The 9,069-nt window shown below is 44.8% G+C and overlaps 2 pseudogenes; both read right to left on the bottom strand.

The window, feature by feature from the left end:
- Positions 1-695: 695 nt before the first annotated feature.
- Positions 696-1,088, bottom strand: LOC147449052 (uncharacterized; annotated as a pseudogene).
- Positions 1,089-1,775: 687 nt separating this feature from the next.
- LOC147449051 (uncharacterized) lies at positions 1,776-3,443 on the bottom strand (annotated as a pseudogene).
- Positions 3,444-9,069: the final 5,626 nt, after the last annotated feature.

Below are 9,069 nucleotides of genomic sequence, written 5' to 3'. Positions count from 1 at the left end.
AGCGTTTTTGTGGCAGATTCTCAGCTTGTATAATTCAGCCCTTCAACGTTTGCTGCAACATATCCAGCAGGTACGGATCAGCCTTCACTAACGCTAGGTAACCACAACAGACCATCGTTTTCTTTGCTGCCACAGTCAGCGTTTTTGGACCAGCCCTCTCAGCGTTTTTAATCATCAGATTTCAGCCTTGGAGAACCCCAGTTTCCATCCTAGACTCAGTAGCAGATCAGCCCCCAAGAAGGTTGCACATGCTCCCCCATTTTCAACATCAAAACGCAGCCAAAACAGTCATTTTCAGCCACCGAAACAGTCCTCGAATTCAGCGATTAGAAGCCTACAGATTTCAGCCATCGAGTTGTCATCGTCATCACCGTCGTCGTCATCGGCATAGTCCCATTGCATCAGTCCATTGCATTCGCATTGTACACCTTTGTGCAATCTAAGGAGAGCACTCCCGCCAACGAGAGTGGGACCTTCAGAGGAGGGTTTTACAACCTCTCAGGTGTCGTACCTCTTCTCTCTCCTTCTCTCAGTCTCATTCACTTGCACGCACAATATCCACTCACTTTGTTCGTGACCACAACACTCTACAAGACGGAAAGCTCTCTCTTTCCCTAAAGAACTAAAAGGAACCTTGAGCAATAAAGATCACTAATCTTGAGAAAATACAACATTCATTCCGCTGCACCTTACACCTACATTCGAACCAGCCCCTGCTGATCCATCTCTTCCTTCGCAATTGCTACCTCAGTGGCCCACTTATCCTGCATCATAGCCACCTTCTCAAAAAGCCACGTTATCCCTTTCTCTTGCCGGTGGAGCTCGTCCTCCAACATTTCTTTCTTTCCTTCAAGTTCCTTCCTTGTTCTCTTACTTCCCAACCGCATCGAATTTACATCCCTGTGGTAAATCTCCATAGTCCTCGAGCGAGTTTGAGTCAAAGCATGCATAGCATCTTGCACCGCATCCCAGTCATATTCCGGTTCTTCTCTGCTCCGTCCATCATAACGTTCAACTAAACGGTGCATCGCCCTTTCAAAGCATAAGGACGCAACTTCCACATTGAACTAAGCCTTTAATGAGGCCATCTCGACAAGCTTTGATACCAAATGTTAGGACCCAAGTGCATACATAGCATAAGAGGGCGCAATACACTTGAACACGGGCTCAACAAGATCCCAATAGCAAACTAGGGCCAGGTCTATAGTGGCCGGCAACACGCGTGGATCCAAAAACAATAATCAGGTAGCGAGTGAGGGACTGACTCTCCTCGACTCGATAAGCCAACACGGCTTTACAATACAAATGATGGGGGTTCAGAGCACTGTGGCTCACCCTTCAACTGCCATACAAAACGTGGACTCGAGACCCACTCGAGTGACCTGCTAAGTTAAGAATGTAGACTTGGGACTTAGAATGCAGAGTGTTAAGAATGCAGACATGAGACTTAGACCTATGTAAGATTTACAAAACTGTCTTGGGCAAGTTGATATTCAGAGGACTCCATGATATCCACACCTGGAAAACTTTGTCTTGACAATGCATTTCATGTTAACTGATGCGACTATGTAAAATGCAAGTGAGAAACCTCCATTTCTAGACTAACTCTAGTGATTATTGGAGTTGAGCATTGGCTGCTGCTGCACTGTCGACCAGCACCCCCTCTTTCACACACTCCCACACCCCCCAAATCATCTTCAAAAATGCAAGGAATCATCAACATATTTATAATTCTTTACCAATTCACATTGACTGACATAATACAAACTCATATCTTATGCAGGTGAGATGTGCATTACTACTACTTGCAGATCATGAATTCTGGCTTCTAGTAAGCATACCTTAAATCTCCGAGCCTGAACTTCTGCTCTTTACTATGACAAGACAATAGCTAGAACAATCATTATGTAAATACAATCAAGACAAACATGGTGAAAAGACTTAGCTGCAGTCTAAAAACTTCGTCAGCCAGCCATTACCTTTCTTGCTATTGCCATACCAACATACTCCTGATCAGTTTCTAAATGTATGCTCTGTTTAAAATGTTGCTTGAGCTCATGGATAGCAACCAAAGCCTGGTTAACTCGTCCAACCTTCAAAACACACACACAATGCTCATACAAGTCTCTCTCTCTCTCTCTCTCTCTCTCTCTCTCTCTCTCTCTCTCTCTCTCTCTCTCTCTCTCTCTCTCTCTCTCTCTCTCTCTCTCTCTCTCTCTCTCTCTCTCTCACTCACTTCAGGCACACACACACACACACACGTTTTTTGCTCTCTTGCCCTGTGTTTGCAAGGGAGGCTTGAAGCTAAGTGGAACACTGTTACATGGTAAAATGCAAACATTCTTTGACTTGATTTTTCTACTCAGCCCAAGGTTGCTGAAGTCCAACACCCCCCCTTTCCCCTTCAAGCGAGCCACTTCAGCGACAATTGCAGTCTTGGTTTGCTCCCATCCCTCAAGATCTGCTCACGCCTAATTCTTTCACTTGTCTGGGAGCTATTTTGGCAATTATACATCTATCTGGTGAATTTCCCCAACAACACATATATTGGGAAAATCCCCAGAATGATACCATAGGTAGGAGACGTAGCTAAAGTATCCCTCTTCGTTTCTTGGCAGCTTCAAAAATCAGCCTTTGGAAGCACGGGCACCATCTTACGCAAGTGCATAAAAATGGTTCTATGTTGCCACTATCTTTGAAGGATTGACTAGATGGCTTGCGAGTAAGGTCTGGCAAACTTGAAGTCTTTACCACACCTGAATCTAAGCTTCAAAAGCACAAACAAATGAGAAGGAGCCCACGAACCAACTGGCTACTTGCTAGGTGCATCTGACAGAACCGTTCTGTACAAATAGACAATGCCTTGTAGAAGGATGCTCAGGGCATGTGCCCTGAATGCAAGATGAAGGCAAAGTGTAATGTTCCAAATTGAGTCGATGGATACAAAACTCAGAGCTCAAATGCAGTGTTTTGGCCTGATTCTGGCCAGTATGAGGACTTTACATCTTCCATAAAAGTGAAAGGGTTCGAAGCCGAAAAAACAATGCCGCACGCATCAGAAATGTGCATGGGGCTGTGTGTAATGAGGGAGAGCATAGGGAAATACTTGTGATCCTAGGCCGGAAGTAATCGAAAACAGGGGCGGGGCCACTGAAGGAGATGGAGCAGGGGAGGAGGTGAATCTGGTTAGGGGCAAGGGTGGAGCAAGAGGCCTTGGTGATGCGAATGAGGCCCGTGCTTCCTTCTGGGACTTCCATTTCTCTGCTTTTGGCGGGAGAGCTCTCCAACGTATGACTCTCAGGGATCCCAGCTTCTTTGGGGAGGTGGGATCAAAGGCCCACATTGGGGCAGTCTGGCCCATCCGATCGCTTTTTGAACTAGGGTAAAACCCCCAGTTTTAGAACCTTTAGGCGGGGGATGGTCAATCTTGAGTACGCAAGCATCAATTTCAATTCTCAAGAGCGCTATAGATGATGGACCATGGGCGGAAGTTGAAAAACAAAATCCCCACTGTTGCGGTGATGCGCAACAATGGGCTTTTGTTTTTCAATCGCGTTTTCTCTGCGGTGATGCGCAGAGAAAACGCGATAGGCGTTCGTTGATCTCAAGGGTGAGAATTTTTAAAAATTGAATTAGTACAATTCAGGGCTCCATTTAAGCCTCATCGCGGACCATATTTGAACTCAAAACGTGCGAATGGCACGCCTCCACGTCAGTTAACTTAACCATTAAACCCACATCCATTGGTGCTAGAATTTGGGTAAGCTAATTCTATAAAGTGAAACCCACCCCATGACTGGGCCCTTTACCCTAGGTGTGAACTAAATGTGAACATGTGCACCACACTAAGTTTGGTGTGAACTAGATGTGAACTGGGGAGGGTATGTGCACCACACCAAATTTGTTGTGAACTCGATGTTAGCTAAGTGTGAACTTATCCACGGAATGCGAACTTATCCACGGACGATGTGATCTATAAACATGGTGTGTATATGTACATTGTATGTATGTATATATATATTACACACACACACATAGTATGTGATACCCCTCCCCCCCCCCCCTTGATGCCCCCTCCCTTATGTATACGATATGAGTATGAAATAATGAGGGGCTACCTCTATTGTATACGCTTATGTACAAAATTCAAAAACCCCCCTCTTGTACACTCACGTGGTACCGTACGGAAAAACACAGTGAATCCCCCGGGCCTTCAAGCGGCTAAGCACTCTCGGCCCGGACCGCGGGCCCATGGCATGCATGTCTTGGTTTGAGCTATTGGGATTAGGCATTGGGAAACCCTCCATGACGTCGTAGTCAGAGGAAGAGTCACTAGCCGCTATGTTTGGGTCTTGGTTTGTACTACCTTGGGTCCCCGCCGAGGGCCCGAAACCTAAGGTAGGTGGATATTGAGAACTCGCGTAAGTCGAAATTCTCTCTAGTTGCTCCGTCTCTAGCACACGACCAGAGTGTAGATGCATGTGCCTTTGGCACCCTACAAGCGTCGGCAAATAACCTCGAAGGTTAACCGCTTACTTTTTTAGGCGTCCGTTTTCACTCGTTTTTTTATGTTTTTTAATGATCGGTTTTTTGATTAAAGTGTGTGATAGCCCAATACGAGCGTATCACTCAGAAGGTCGTGGTGTGCTTTACAGCACAACGTTTGGTTATGTGAAGCTCCGTTGGTCCTAAAAAAGGTCGATGTTTAGCTACATGTGAAGCTAAAATACGTAATTTTAAAGGGCGACTGAGGCCTGAGCGTGAGCGTGAGCTTGGGCTTGGGTCTGGGAGATATTCCCGATCCCAGTCCTACCTTTAATTTTTATTTTTATTTTGTTGGGATAAGGTTGCCGCGGCCTGCACGTGAGCACACACACACACACTCTACCTACCTACTTACAACTAATACACCTACAGTTATACACTAGCACACTTCATTAGCTCTAACAGATCTACTTCCTACTTAGTGTACTTTACATTACACGAAACTAACAACCTTAATACTAACACTTTATCACAGAGAAACCACAGTACCTTTCAAAACTTCATTTAACAAAGAAATACACAGTAGCAAAAACAAAATCCTTCTTCTAAACACACACACCTTTCTTCCCTACCTTTCCTACAATTAAAATTGCACCACAAAGAAGCACAGAGTGCCACTCAAGCTTAGTGTATGGCATTCCCCGGCAACGGCGCCAAAAATGTACACGTATGTTGCACGTGTCAATGCAAGGAACTTGCCAATACACTGTGTGTGAGCCACAGATTGTTGCTCCAAGCATGCAACTAGCCTAAACTAGTAAGCTCAAAGATGGTGATGGTGTGTCACTCACCACTCTACACTTGTTGTCGTGGAGGATTCCTCGCTGTGAAGAAGAAGGATATGCCGCTACGCCATGCTCAACCACTTCACCACCGCCGTGCCGTCGTCAAATGCTCGATCGCACACACACTCTCTGTCTCTCCCTCTCTCTCTCTCTCTCTCTCTCACGCATACACAGACACACACACACACACACACACACACACACACACACACACACAAGGAGGAGAAGAAGAAGAAGATGGAGATGGAGCAAGAGAACTCTTCAATTGCACAAAAGAGAATGAGTGAATTTTAGGTTTAGTTGACTTTTATATGAGCTCGCCCCATTCACACTTGGGTGCCCATGCTTAGCCAACTAGTCCCTTGAATGTTCCAGTTAGACTGCGCCTCTCATCGGCGATCACTCTTACCCTTTTCTATTGGACCAACAAGCCCGGTACCTGACTCTACCAAATAAATAATACAACACCCATTGTAGGTGATAGGAATGTACGTGAGGGTTAACACATGGCCATTGCAATCCATCTCGATGATCTACGGCATTATAATCGCTAGTTTTTTTACCATTGAACCCTTAAAGAAAAAAATTGGCTAGTCTGCTATCCTAGACCGACGAGACGAGAGCGGATGACCATGAAACTTTGCAAGGGTGAGAAAAGCACTCCAACCCCCTACCCTTGCATATTTTCATGGACATTGCAATCTGTCTCTATGATCTACGGTGGCACAATCACCAGTTTTTTGACCATTGGGCCGTTGCGAGCCCAAAGCGAAAACCTTGGTAATTGTGTTCATGTACTTAGCAGTGTGAAGTTATAACAACTAGAGTGTTTTAATTATTTGTTGGATCATTGGCAGATAAAGTATGGACGATAGGATGGCGTGTCCTTGTGCGCATTGCAAGCATCAGATCTTTCGAAAACAAAAAATCTGTGACCAACACATACGCAATCACGGTCTCTTTCCGATTGAGAAACTACAAGACCTATGTTATCGATCTCATGGTCTAGAGATTGAAGGTAAAACTCCACAAGTAGATATTGCTCCAACTTCATCCCAGAGAAGAAGATCTTCAAACGAGTAGCCATCGGTTGAGTCCTCCCAACCAATACCTAATGTGGCATTTCAAGAAGTAGAGATGGAGCAAATGTTGGATGCGTTCTTTGACATGGATCCCATCATTGAAAACATAGAAGACGACAACATTGAACGCAATACTGTGGACCAATCTCAGTCATCTCGATCATATCGACGGCATGATAGCAACGACAAAGAGGGTGAGATGATGCAAAGTCTTGCACGCATGCCGCTTTACAGTGGTGCAAAAATCTCAGTTCTCTGTACCGCGTTGGCAATGCTTAATTTGGAGTCTGGTTTGATGCCTCAACCATCGAGATTTTCAGGTAAATACATTGAATCCTAAGAATGATAAAGTGAAAATTACACTTTAATAATGTGATCAAGGGGTTGACTTGTTCATGTAATGACAGGTTGCTCAATGAGCAAATCTTGCTAGAAGGGAATCACATGCCCCCTACCCGTCTAGCCGATAAAAAGATTCTTACTAATTTGGACTTGGATTATCACAAAATACATGCATGTCCTAATGATTGTATATTTTTTCACAATGAGTATGCAAATTTGGAACATTGTCCCAAATGTGGATCAAACAGGCATAGGGAGGACACACAAGGAAAAATTATCCTTGCAAAGGTCCTTCGATGCTTTCCTATCATTCCAAGAATAAAGAGCATCTTCAAGTGCAAGTCCATAGCCGCTTTGATGACATGGCACTTAAATACTAGATCAACAGATGATGTGATGCAGGTACCTGCACACTCTCGTGCATGGAAGCACATAGAGGAAAGTTGGACTACATTTAAGAACGAGCCTCGATGTATCCGCTTTGGTCTGGCAATGGACGGAGTAAACCCATTCGGATTACGGAGTTCGTCATGGAGCACGTGACCTATTTGTCTGGTTAATTATAATCTTCCACCATAGCTCGCTATCAAGAAGGGCCATATGCTGTTGTCATTGATTATCCCAATCCATGATCCACTATGGATAGAAAATGATGAGAATGATCTGTCTAAACCCTAACCTGGCTCTATGTCGTTCAAGTTGCTCTATGTAGCAAGCAAGTGTGTGAAGGATTGGACGTTGAGGTCGAAGAGGTGATTCATGAACAAAGTGTAGGACCGATGGAAACTTTAAGTCTAGATTTTGAGAAGGATGTCATTAGTGATCAATTGTATGAACCTAGAGACGAGGTGTCAAATACTGAAGCAGATGCGGAGAGCGACGAAGAAGTAGAGTTCGATGACGAAGATGCAAGAGTACAGATTGAGATAGACATCTTTGGTGCATCAGATCTCATAGAGTATGAGAGATTAACTAATGATTTTTGCTAGGAAATCTTTTGTATAACTCTTTTTATTAATCTACAATACACTTTAGATCATTCATTTGTGTAGCAGCTTCGTTGATTTGTTATTTGTATTGATTAAGCATCTCTTCTGTAAACTAATGTATTTTGTGGGTGTTGTTTGTGTATGAGTTAGCCATGGCCGATGACGATGGGCTATACTCTCCTAGTTTTAGTTTTCCTGTCAGTCCGCGGGCCAGCATGTCATTGGATCAGATGGGCTCGTTTTTGTCTCAGTTCACACCAGAGCAGATTGCGATGGCACAACACCTTTGGGCAGCAAGTCCCTCTAGACCTACTATGGGCGACCCTACGCCCGAGACTAGTGTGGAGCCTACACCAAGTGGCCCCAGACCTCAGTCTAGTGTGCCCCCTATGCCTAGGACTTGTGTGCCCCCTACACCGACGAGTGGTTCATCCTTGAGACGAGGTAGGTGTCATTATGGAGGTGGTGGTTGCTGTGGTAGCGGTTCTTTCGATGCATCCACACCACCGAGAGAGCATCCACCACTCTCTTTAGTAGATAGTTCAATGATTGGCACACCACGTACACCTTGGGGATCACACAAGCATAATCCTAGCAAGGTGTACAAGAGCAAGGATGGGGTTGTTGTGGCGGATAGGGTCAAAAAGCCATGCGGCGACAGATGATTCGACAGCTCGATTCAGTTTGGTCACTCTATGATGGAGGTTTGGGATAACCTCGATGTTGAAAGAAAGAATTACATCGTTGTGTCCATTCACAGAGAGTACACGCTGGTAGAGGGGTACGATTCAGTCTCAAACCCCTAGATTTTGAGCGTGGTGAAGTCCACAATGTCACACCGTCGGTTAGAGGCGATAGACAGGTACAATGACGACAGCCCGAAGCCAACATGGTTGGATGCAGAGGAGTGGGCGGGGATTTCAAGAGAGACACAAGACAATCCTGAGAGATTTCAGCAGCAGAGAGATGCAGCCAGAGCACATTTTGGGAGTGGAGACTACGATACACTTCTACATGAGTTTATAAGTATTATGCATATGCTTTAAATTATTGAAAATATATATGTTATTTGAAGATTTATCTAATGAATAAACCATAATTTTGCAGGAAGTTTCTGTGAAGCACCCTCCGACACACCGAGAGGAGAAGTATGGGTACAAGCATGGACTTGTGGCCCTTTTGACCCAGCTACAGGAGGAGGGAGAGGACGTTGGCTGGGAGGCATTACCATGAGGGTCTTCTCACTCAGTGATTGTTTGCATATGTACAGTTTTGTAGTGCTTATGGTTATGTTTATGGTATGGCATGCATTGGAGCTTGGCTCTT

The sequence above is a fragment of the Adiantum capillus-veneris genome, chromosome 10 (genome assembly GCF_014529385.1).
Source record: "Adiantum capillus-veneris isolate H3 chromosome 10, ASM1452938v2, whole genome shotgun sequence".
In the NCBI taxonomy this organism is placed as follows: Eukaryota; Viridiplantae; Streptophyta; class Polypodiopsida; order Polypodiales; family Pteridaceae; genus Adiantum; species Adiantum capillus-veneris.
This window is presented reverse-complemented; position numbering and strand designations above follow the sequence as displayed.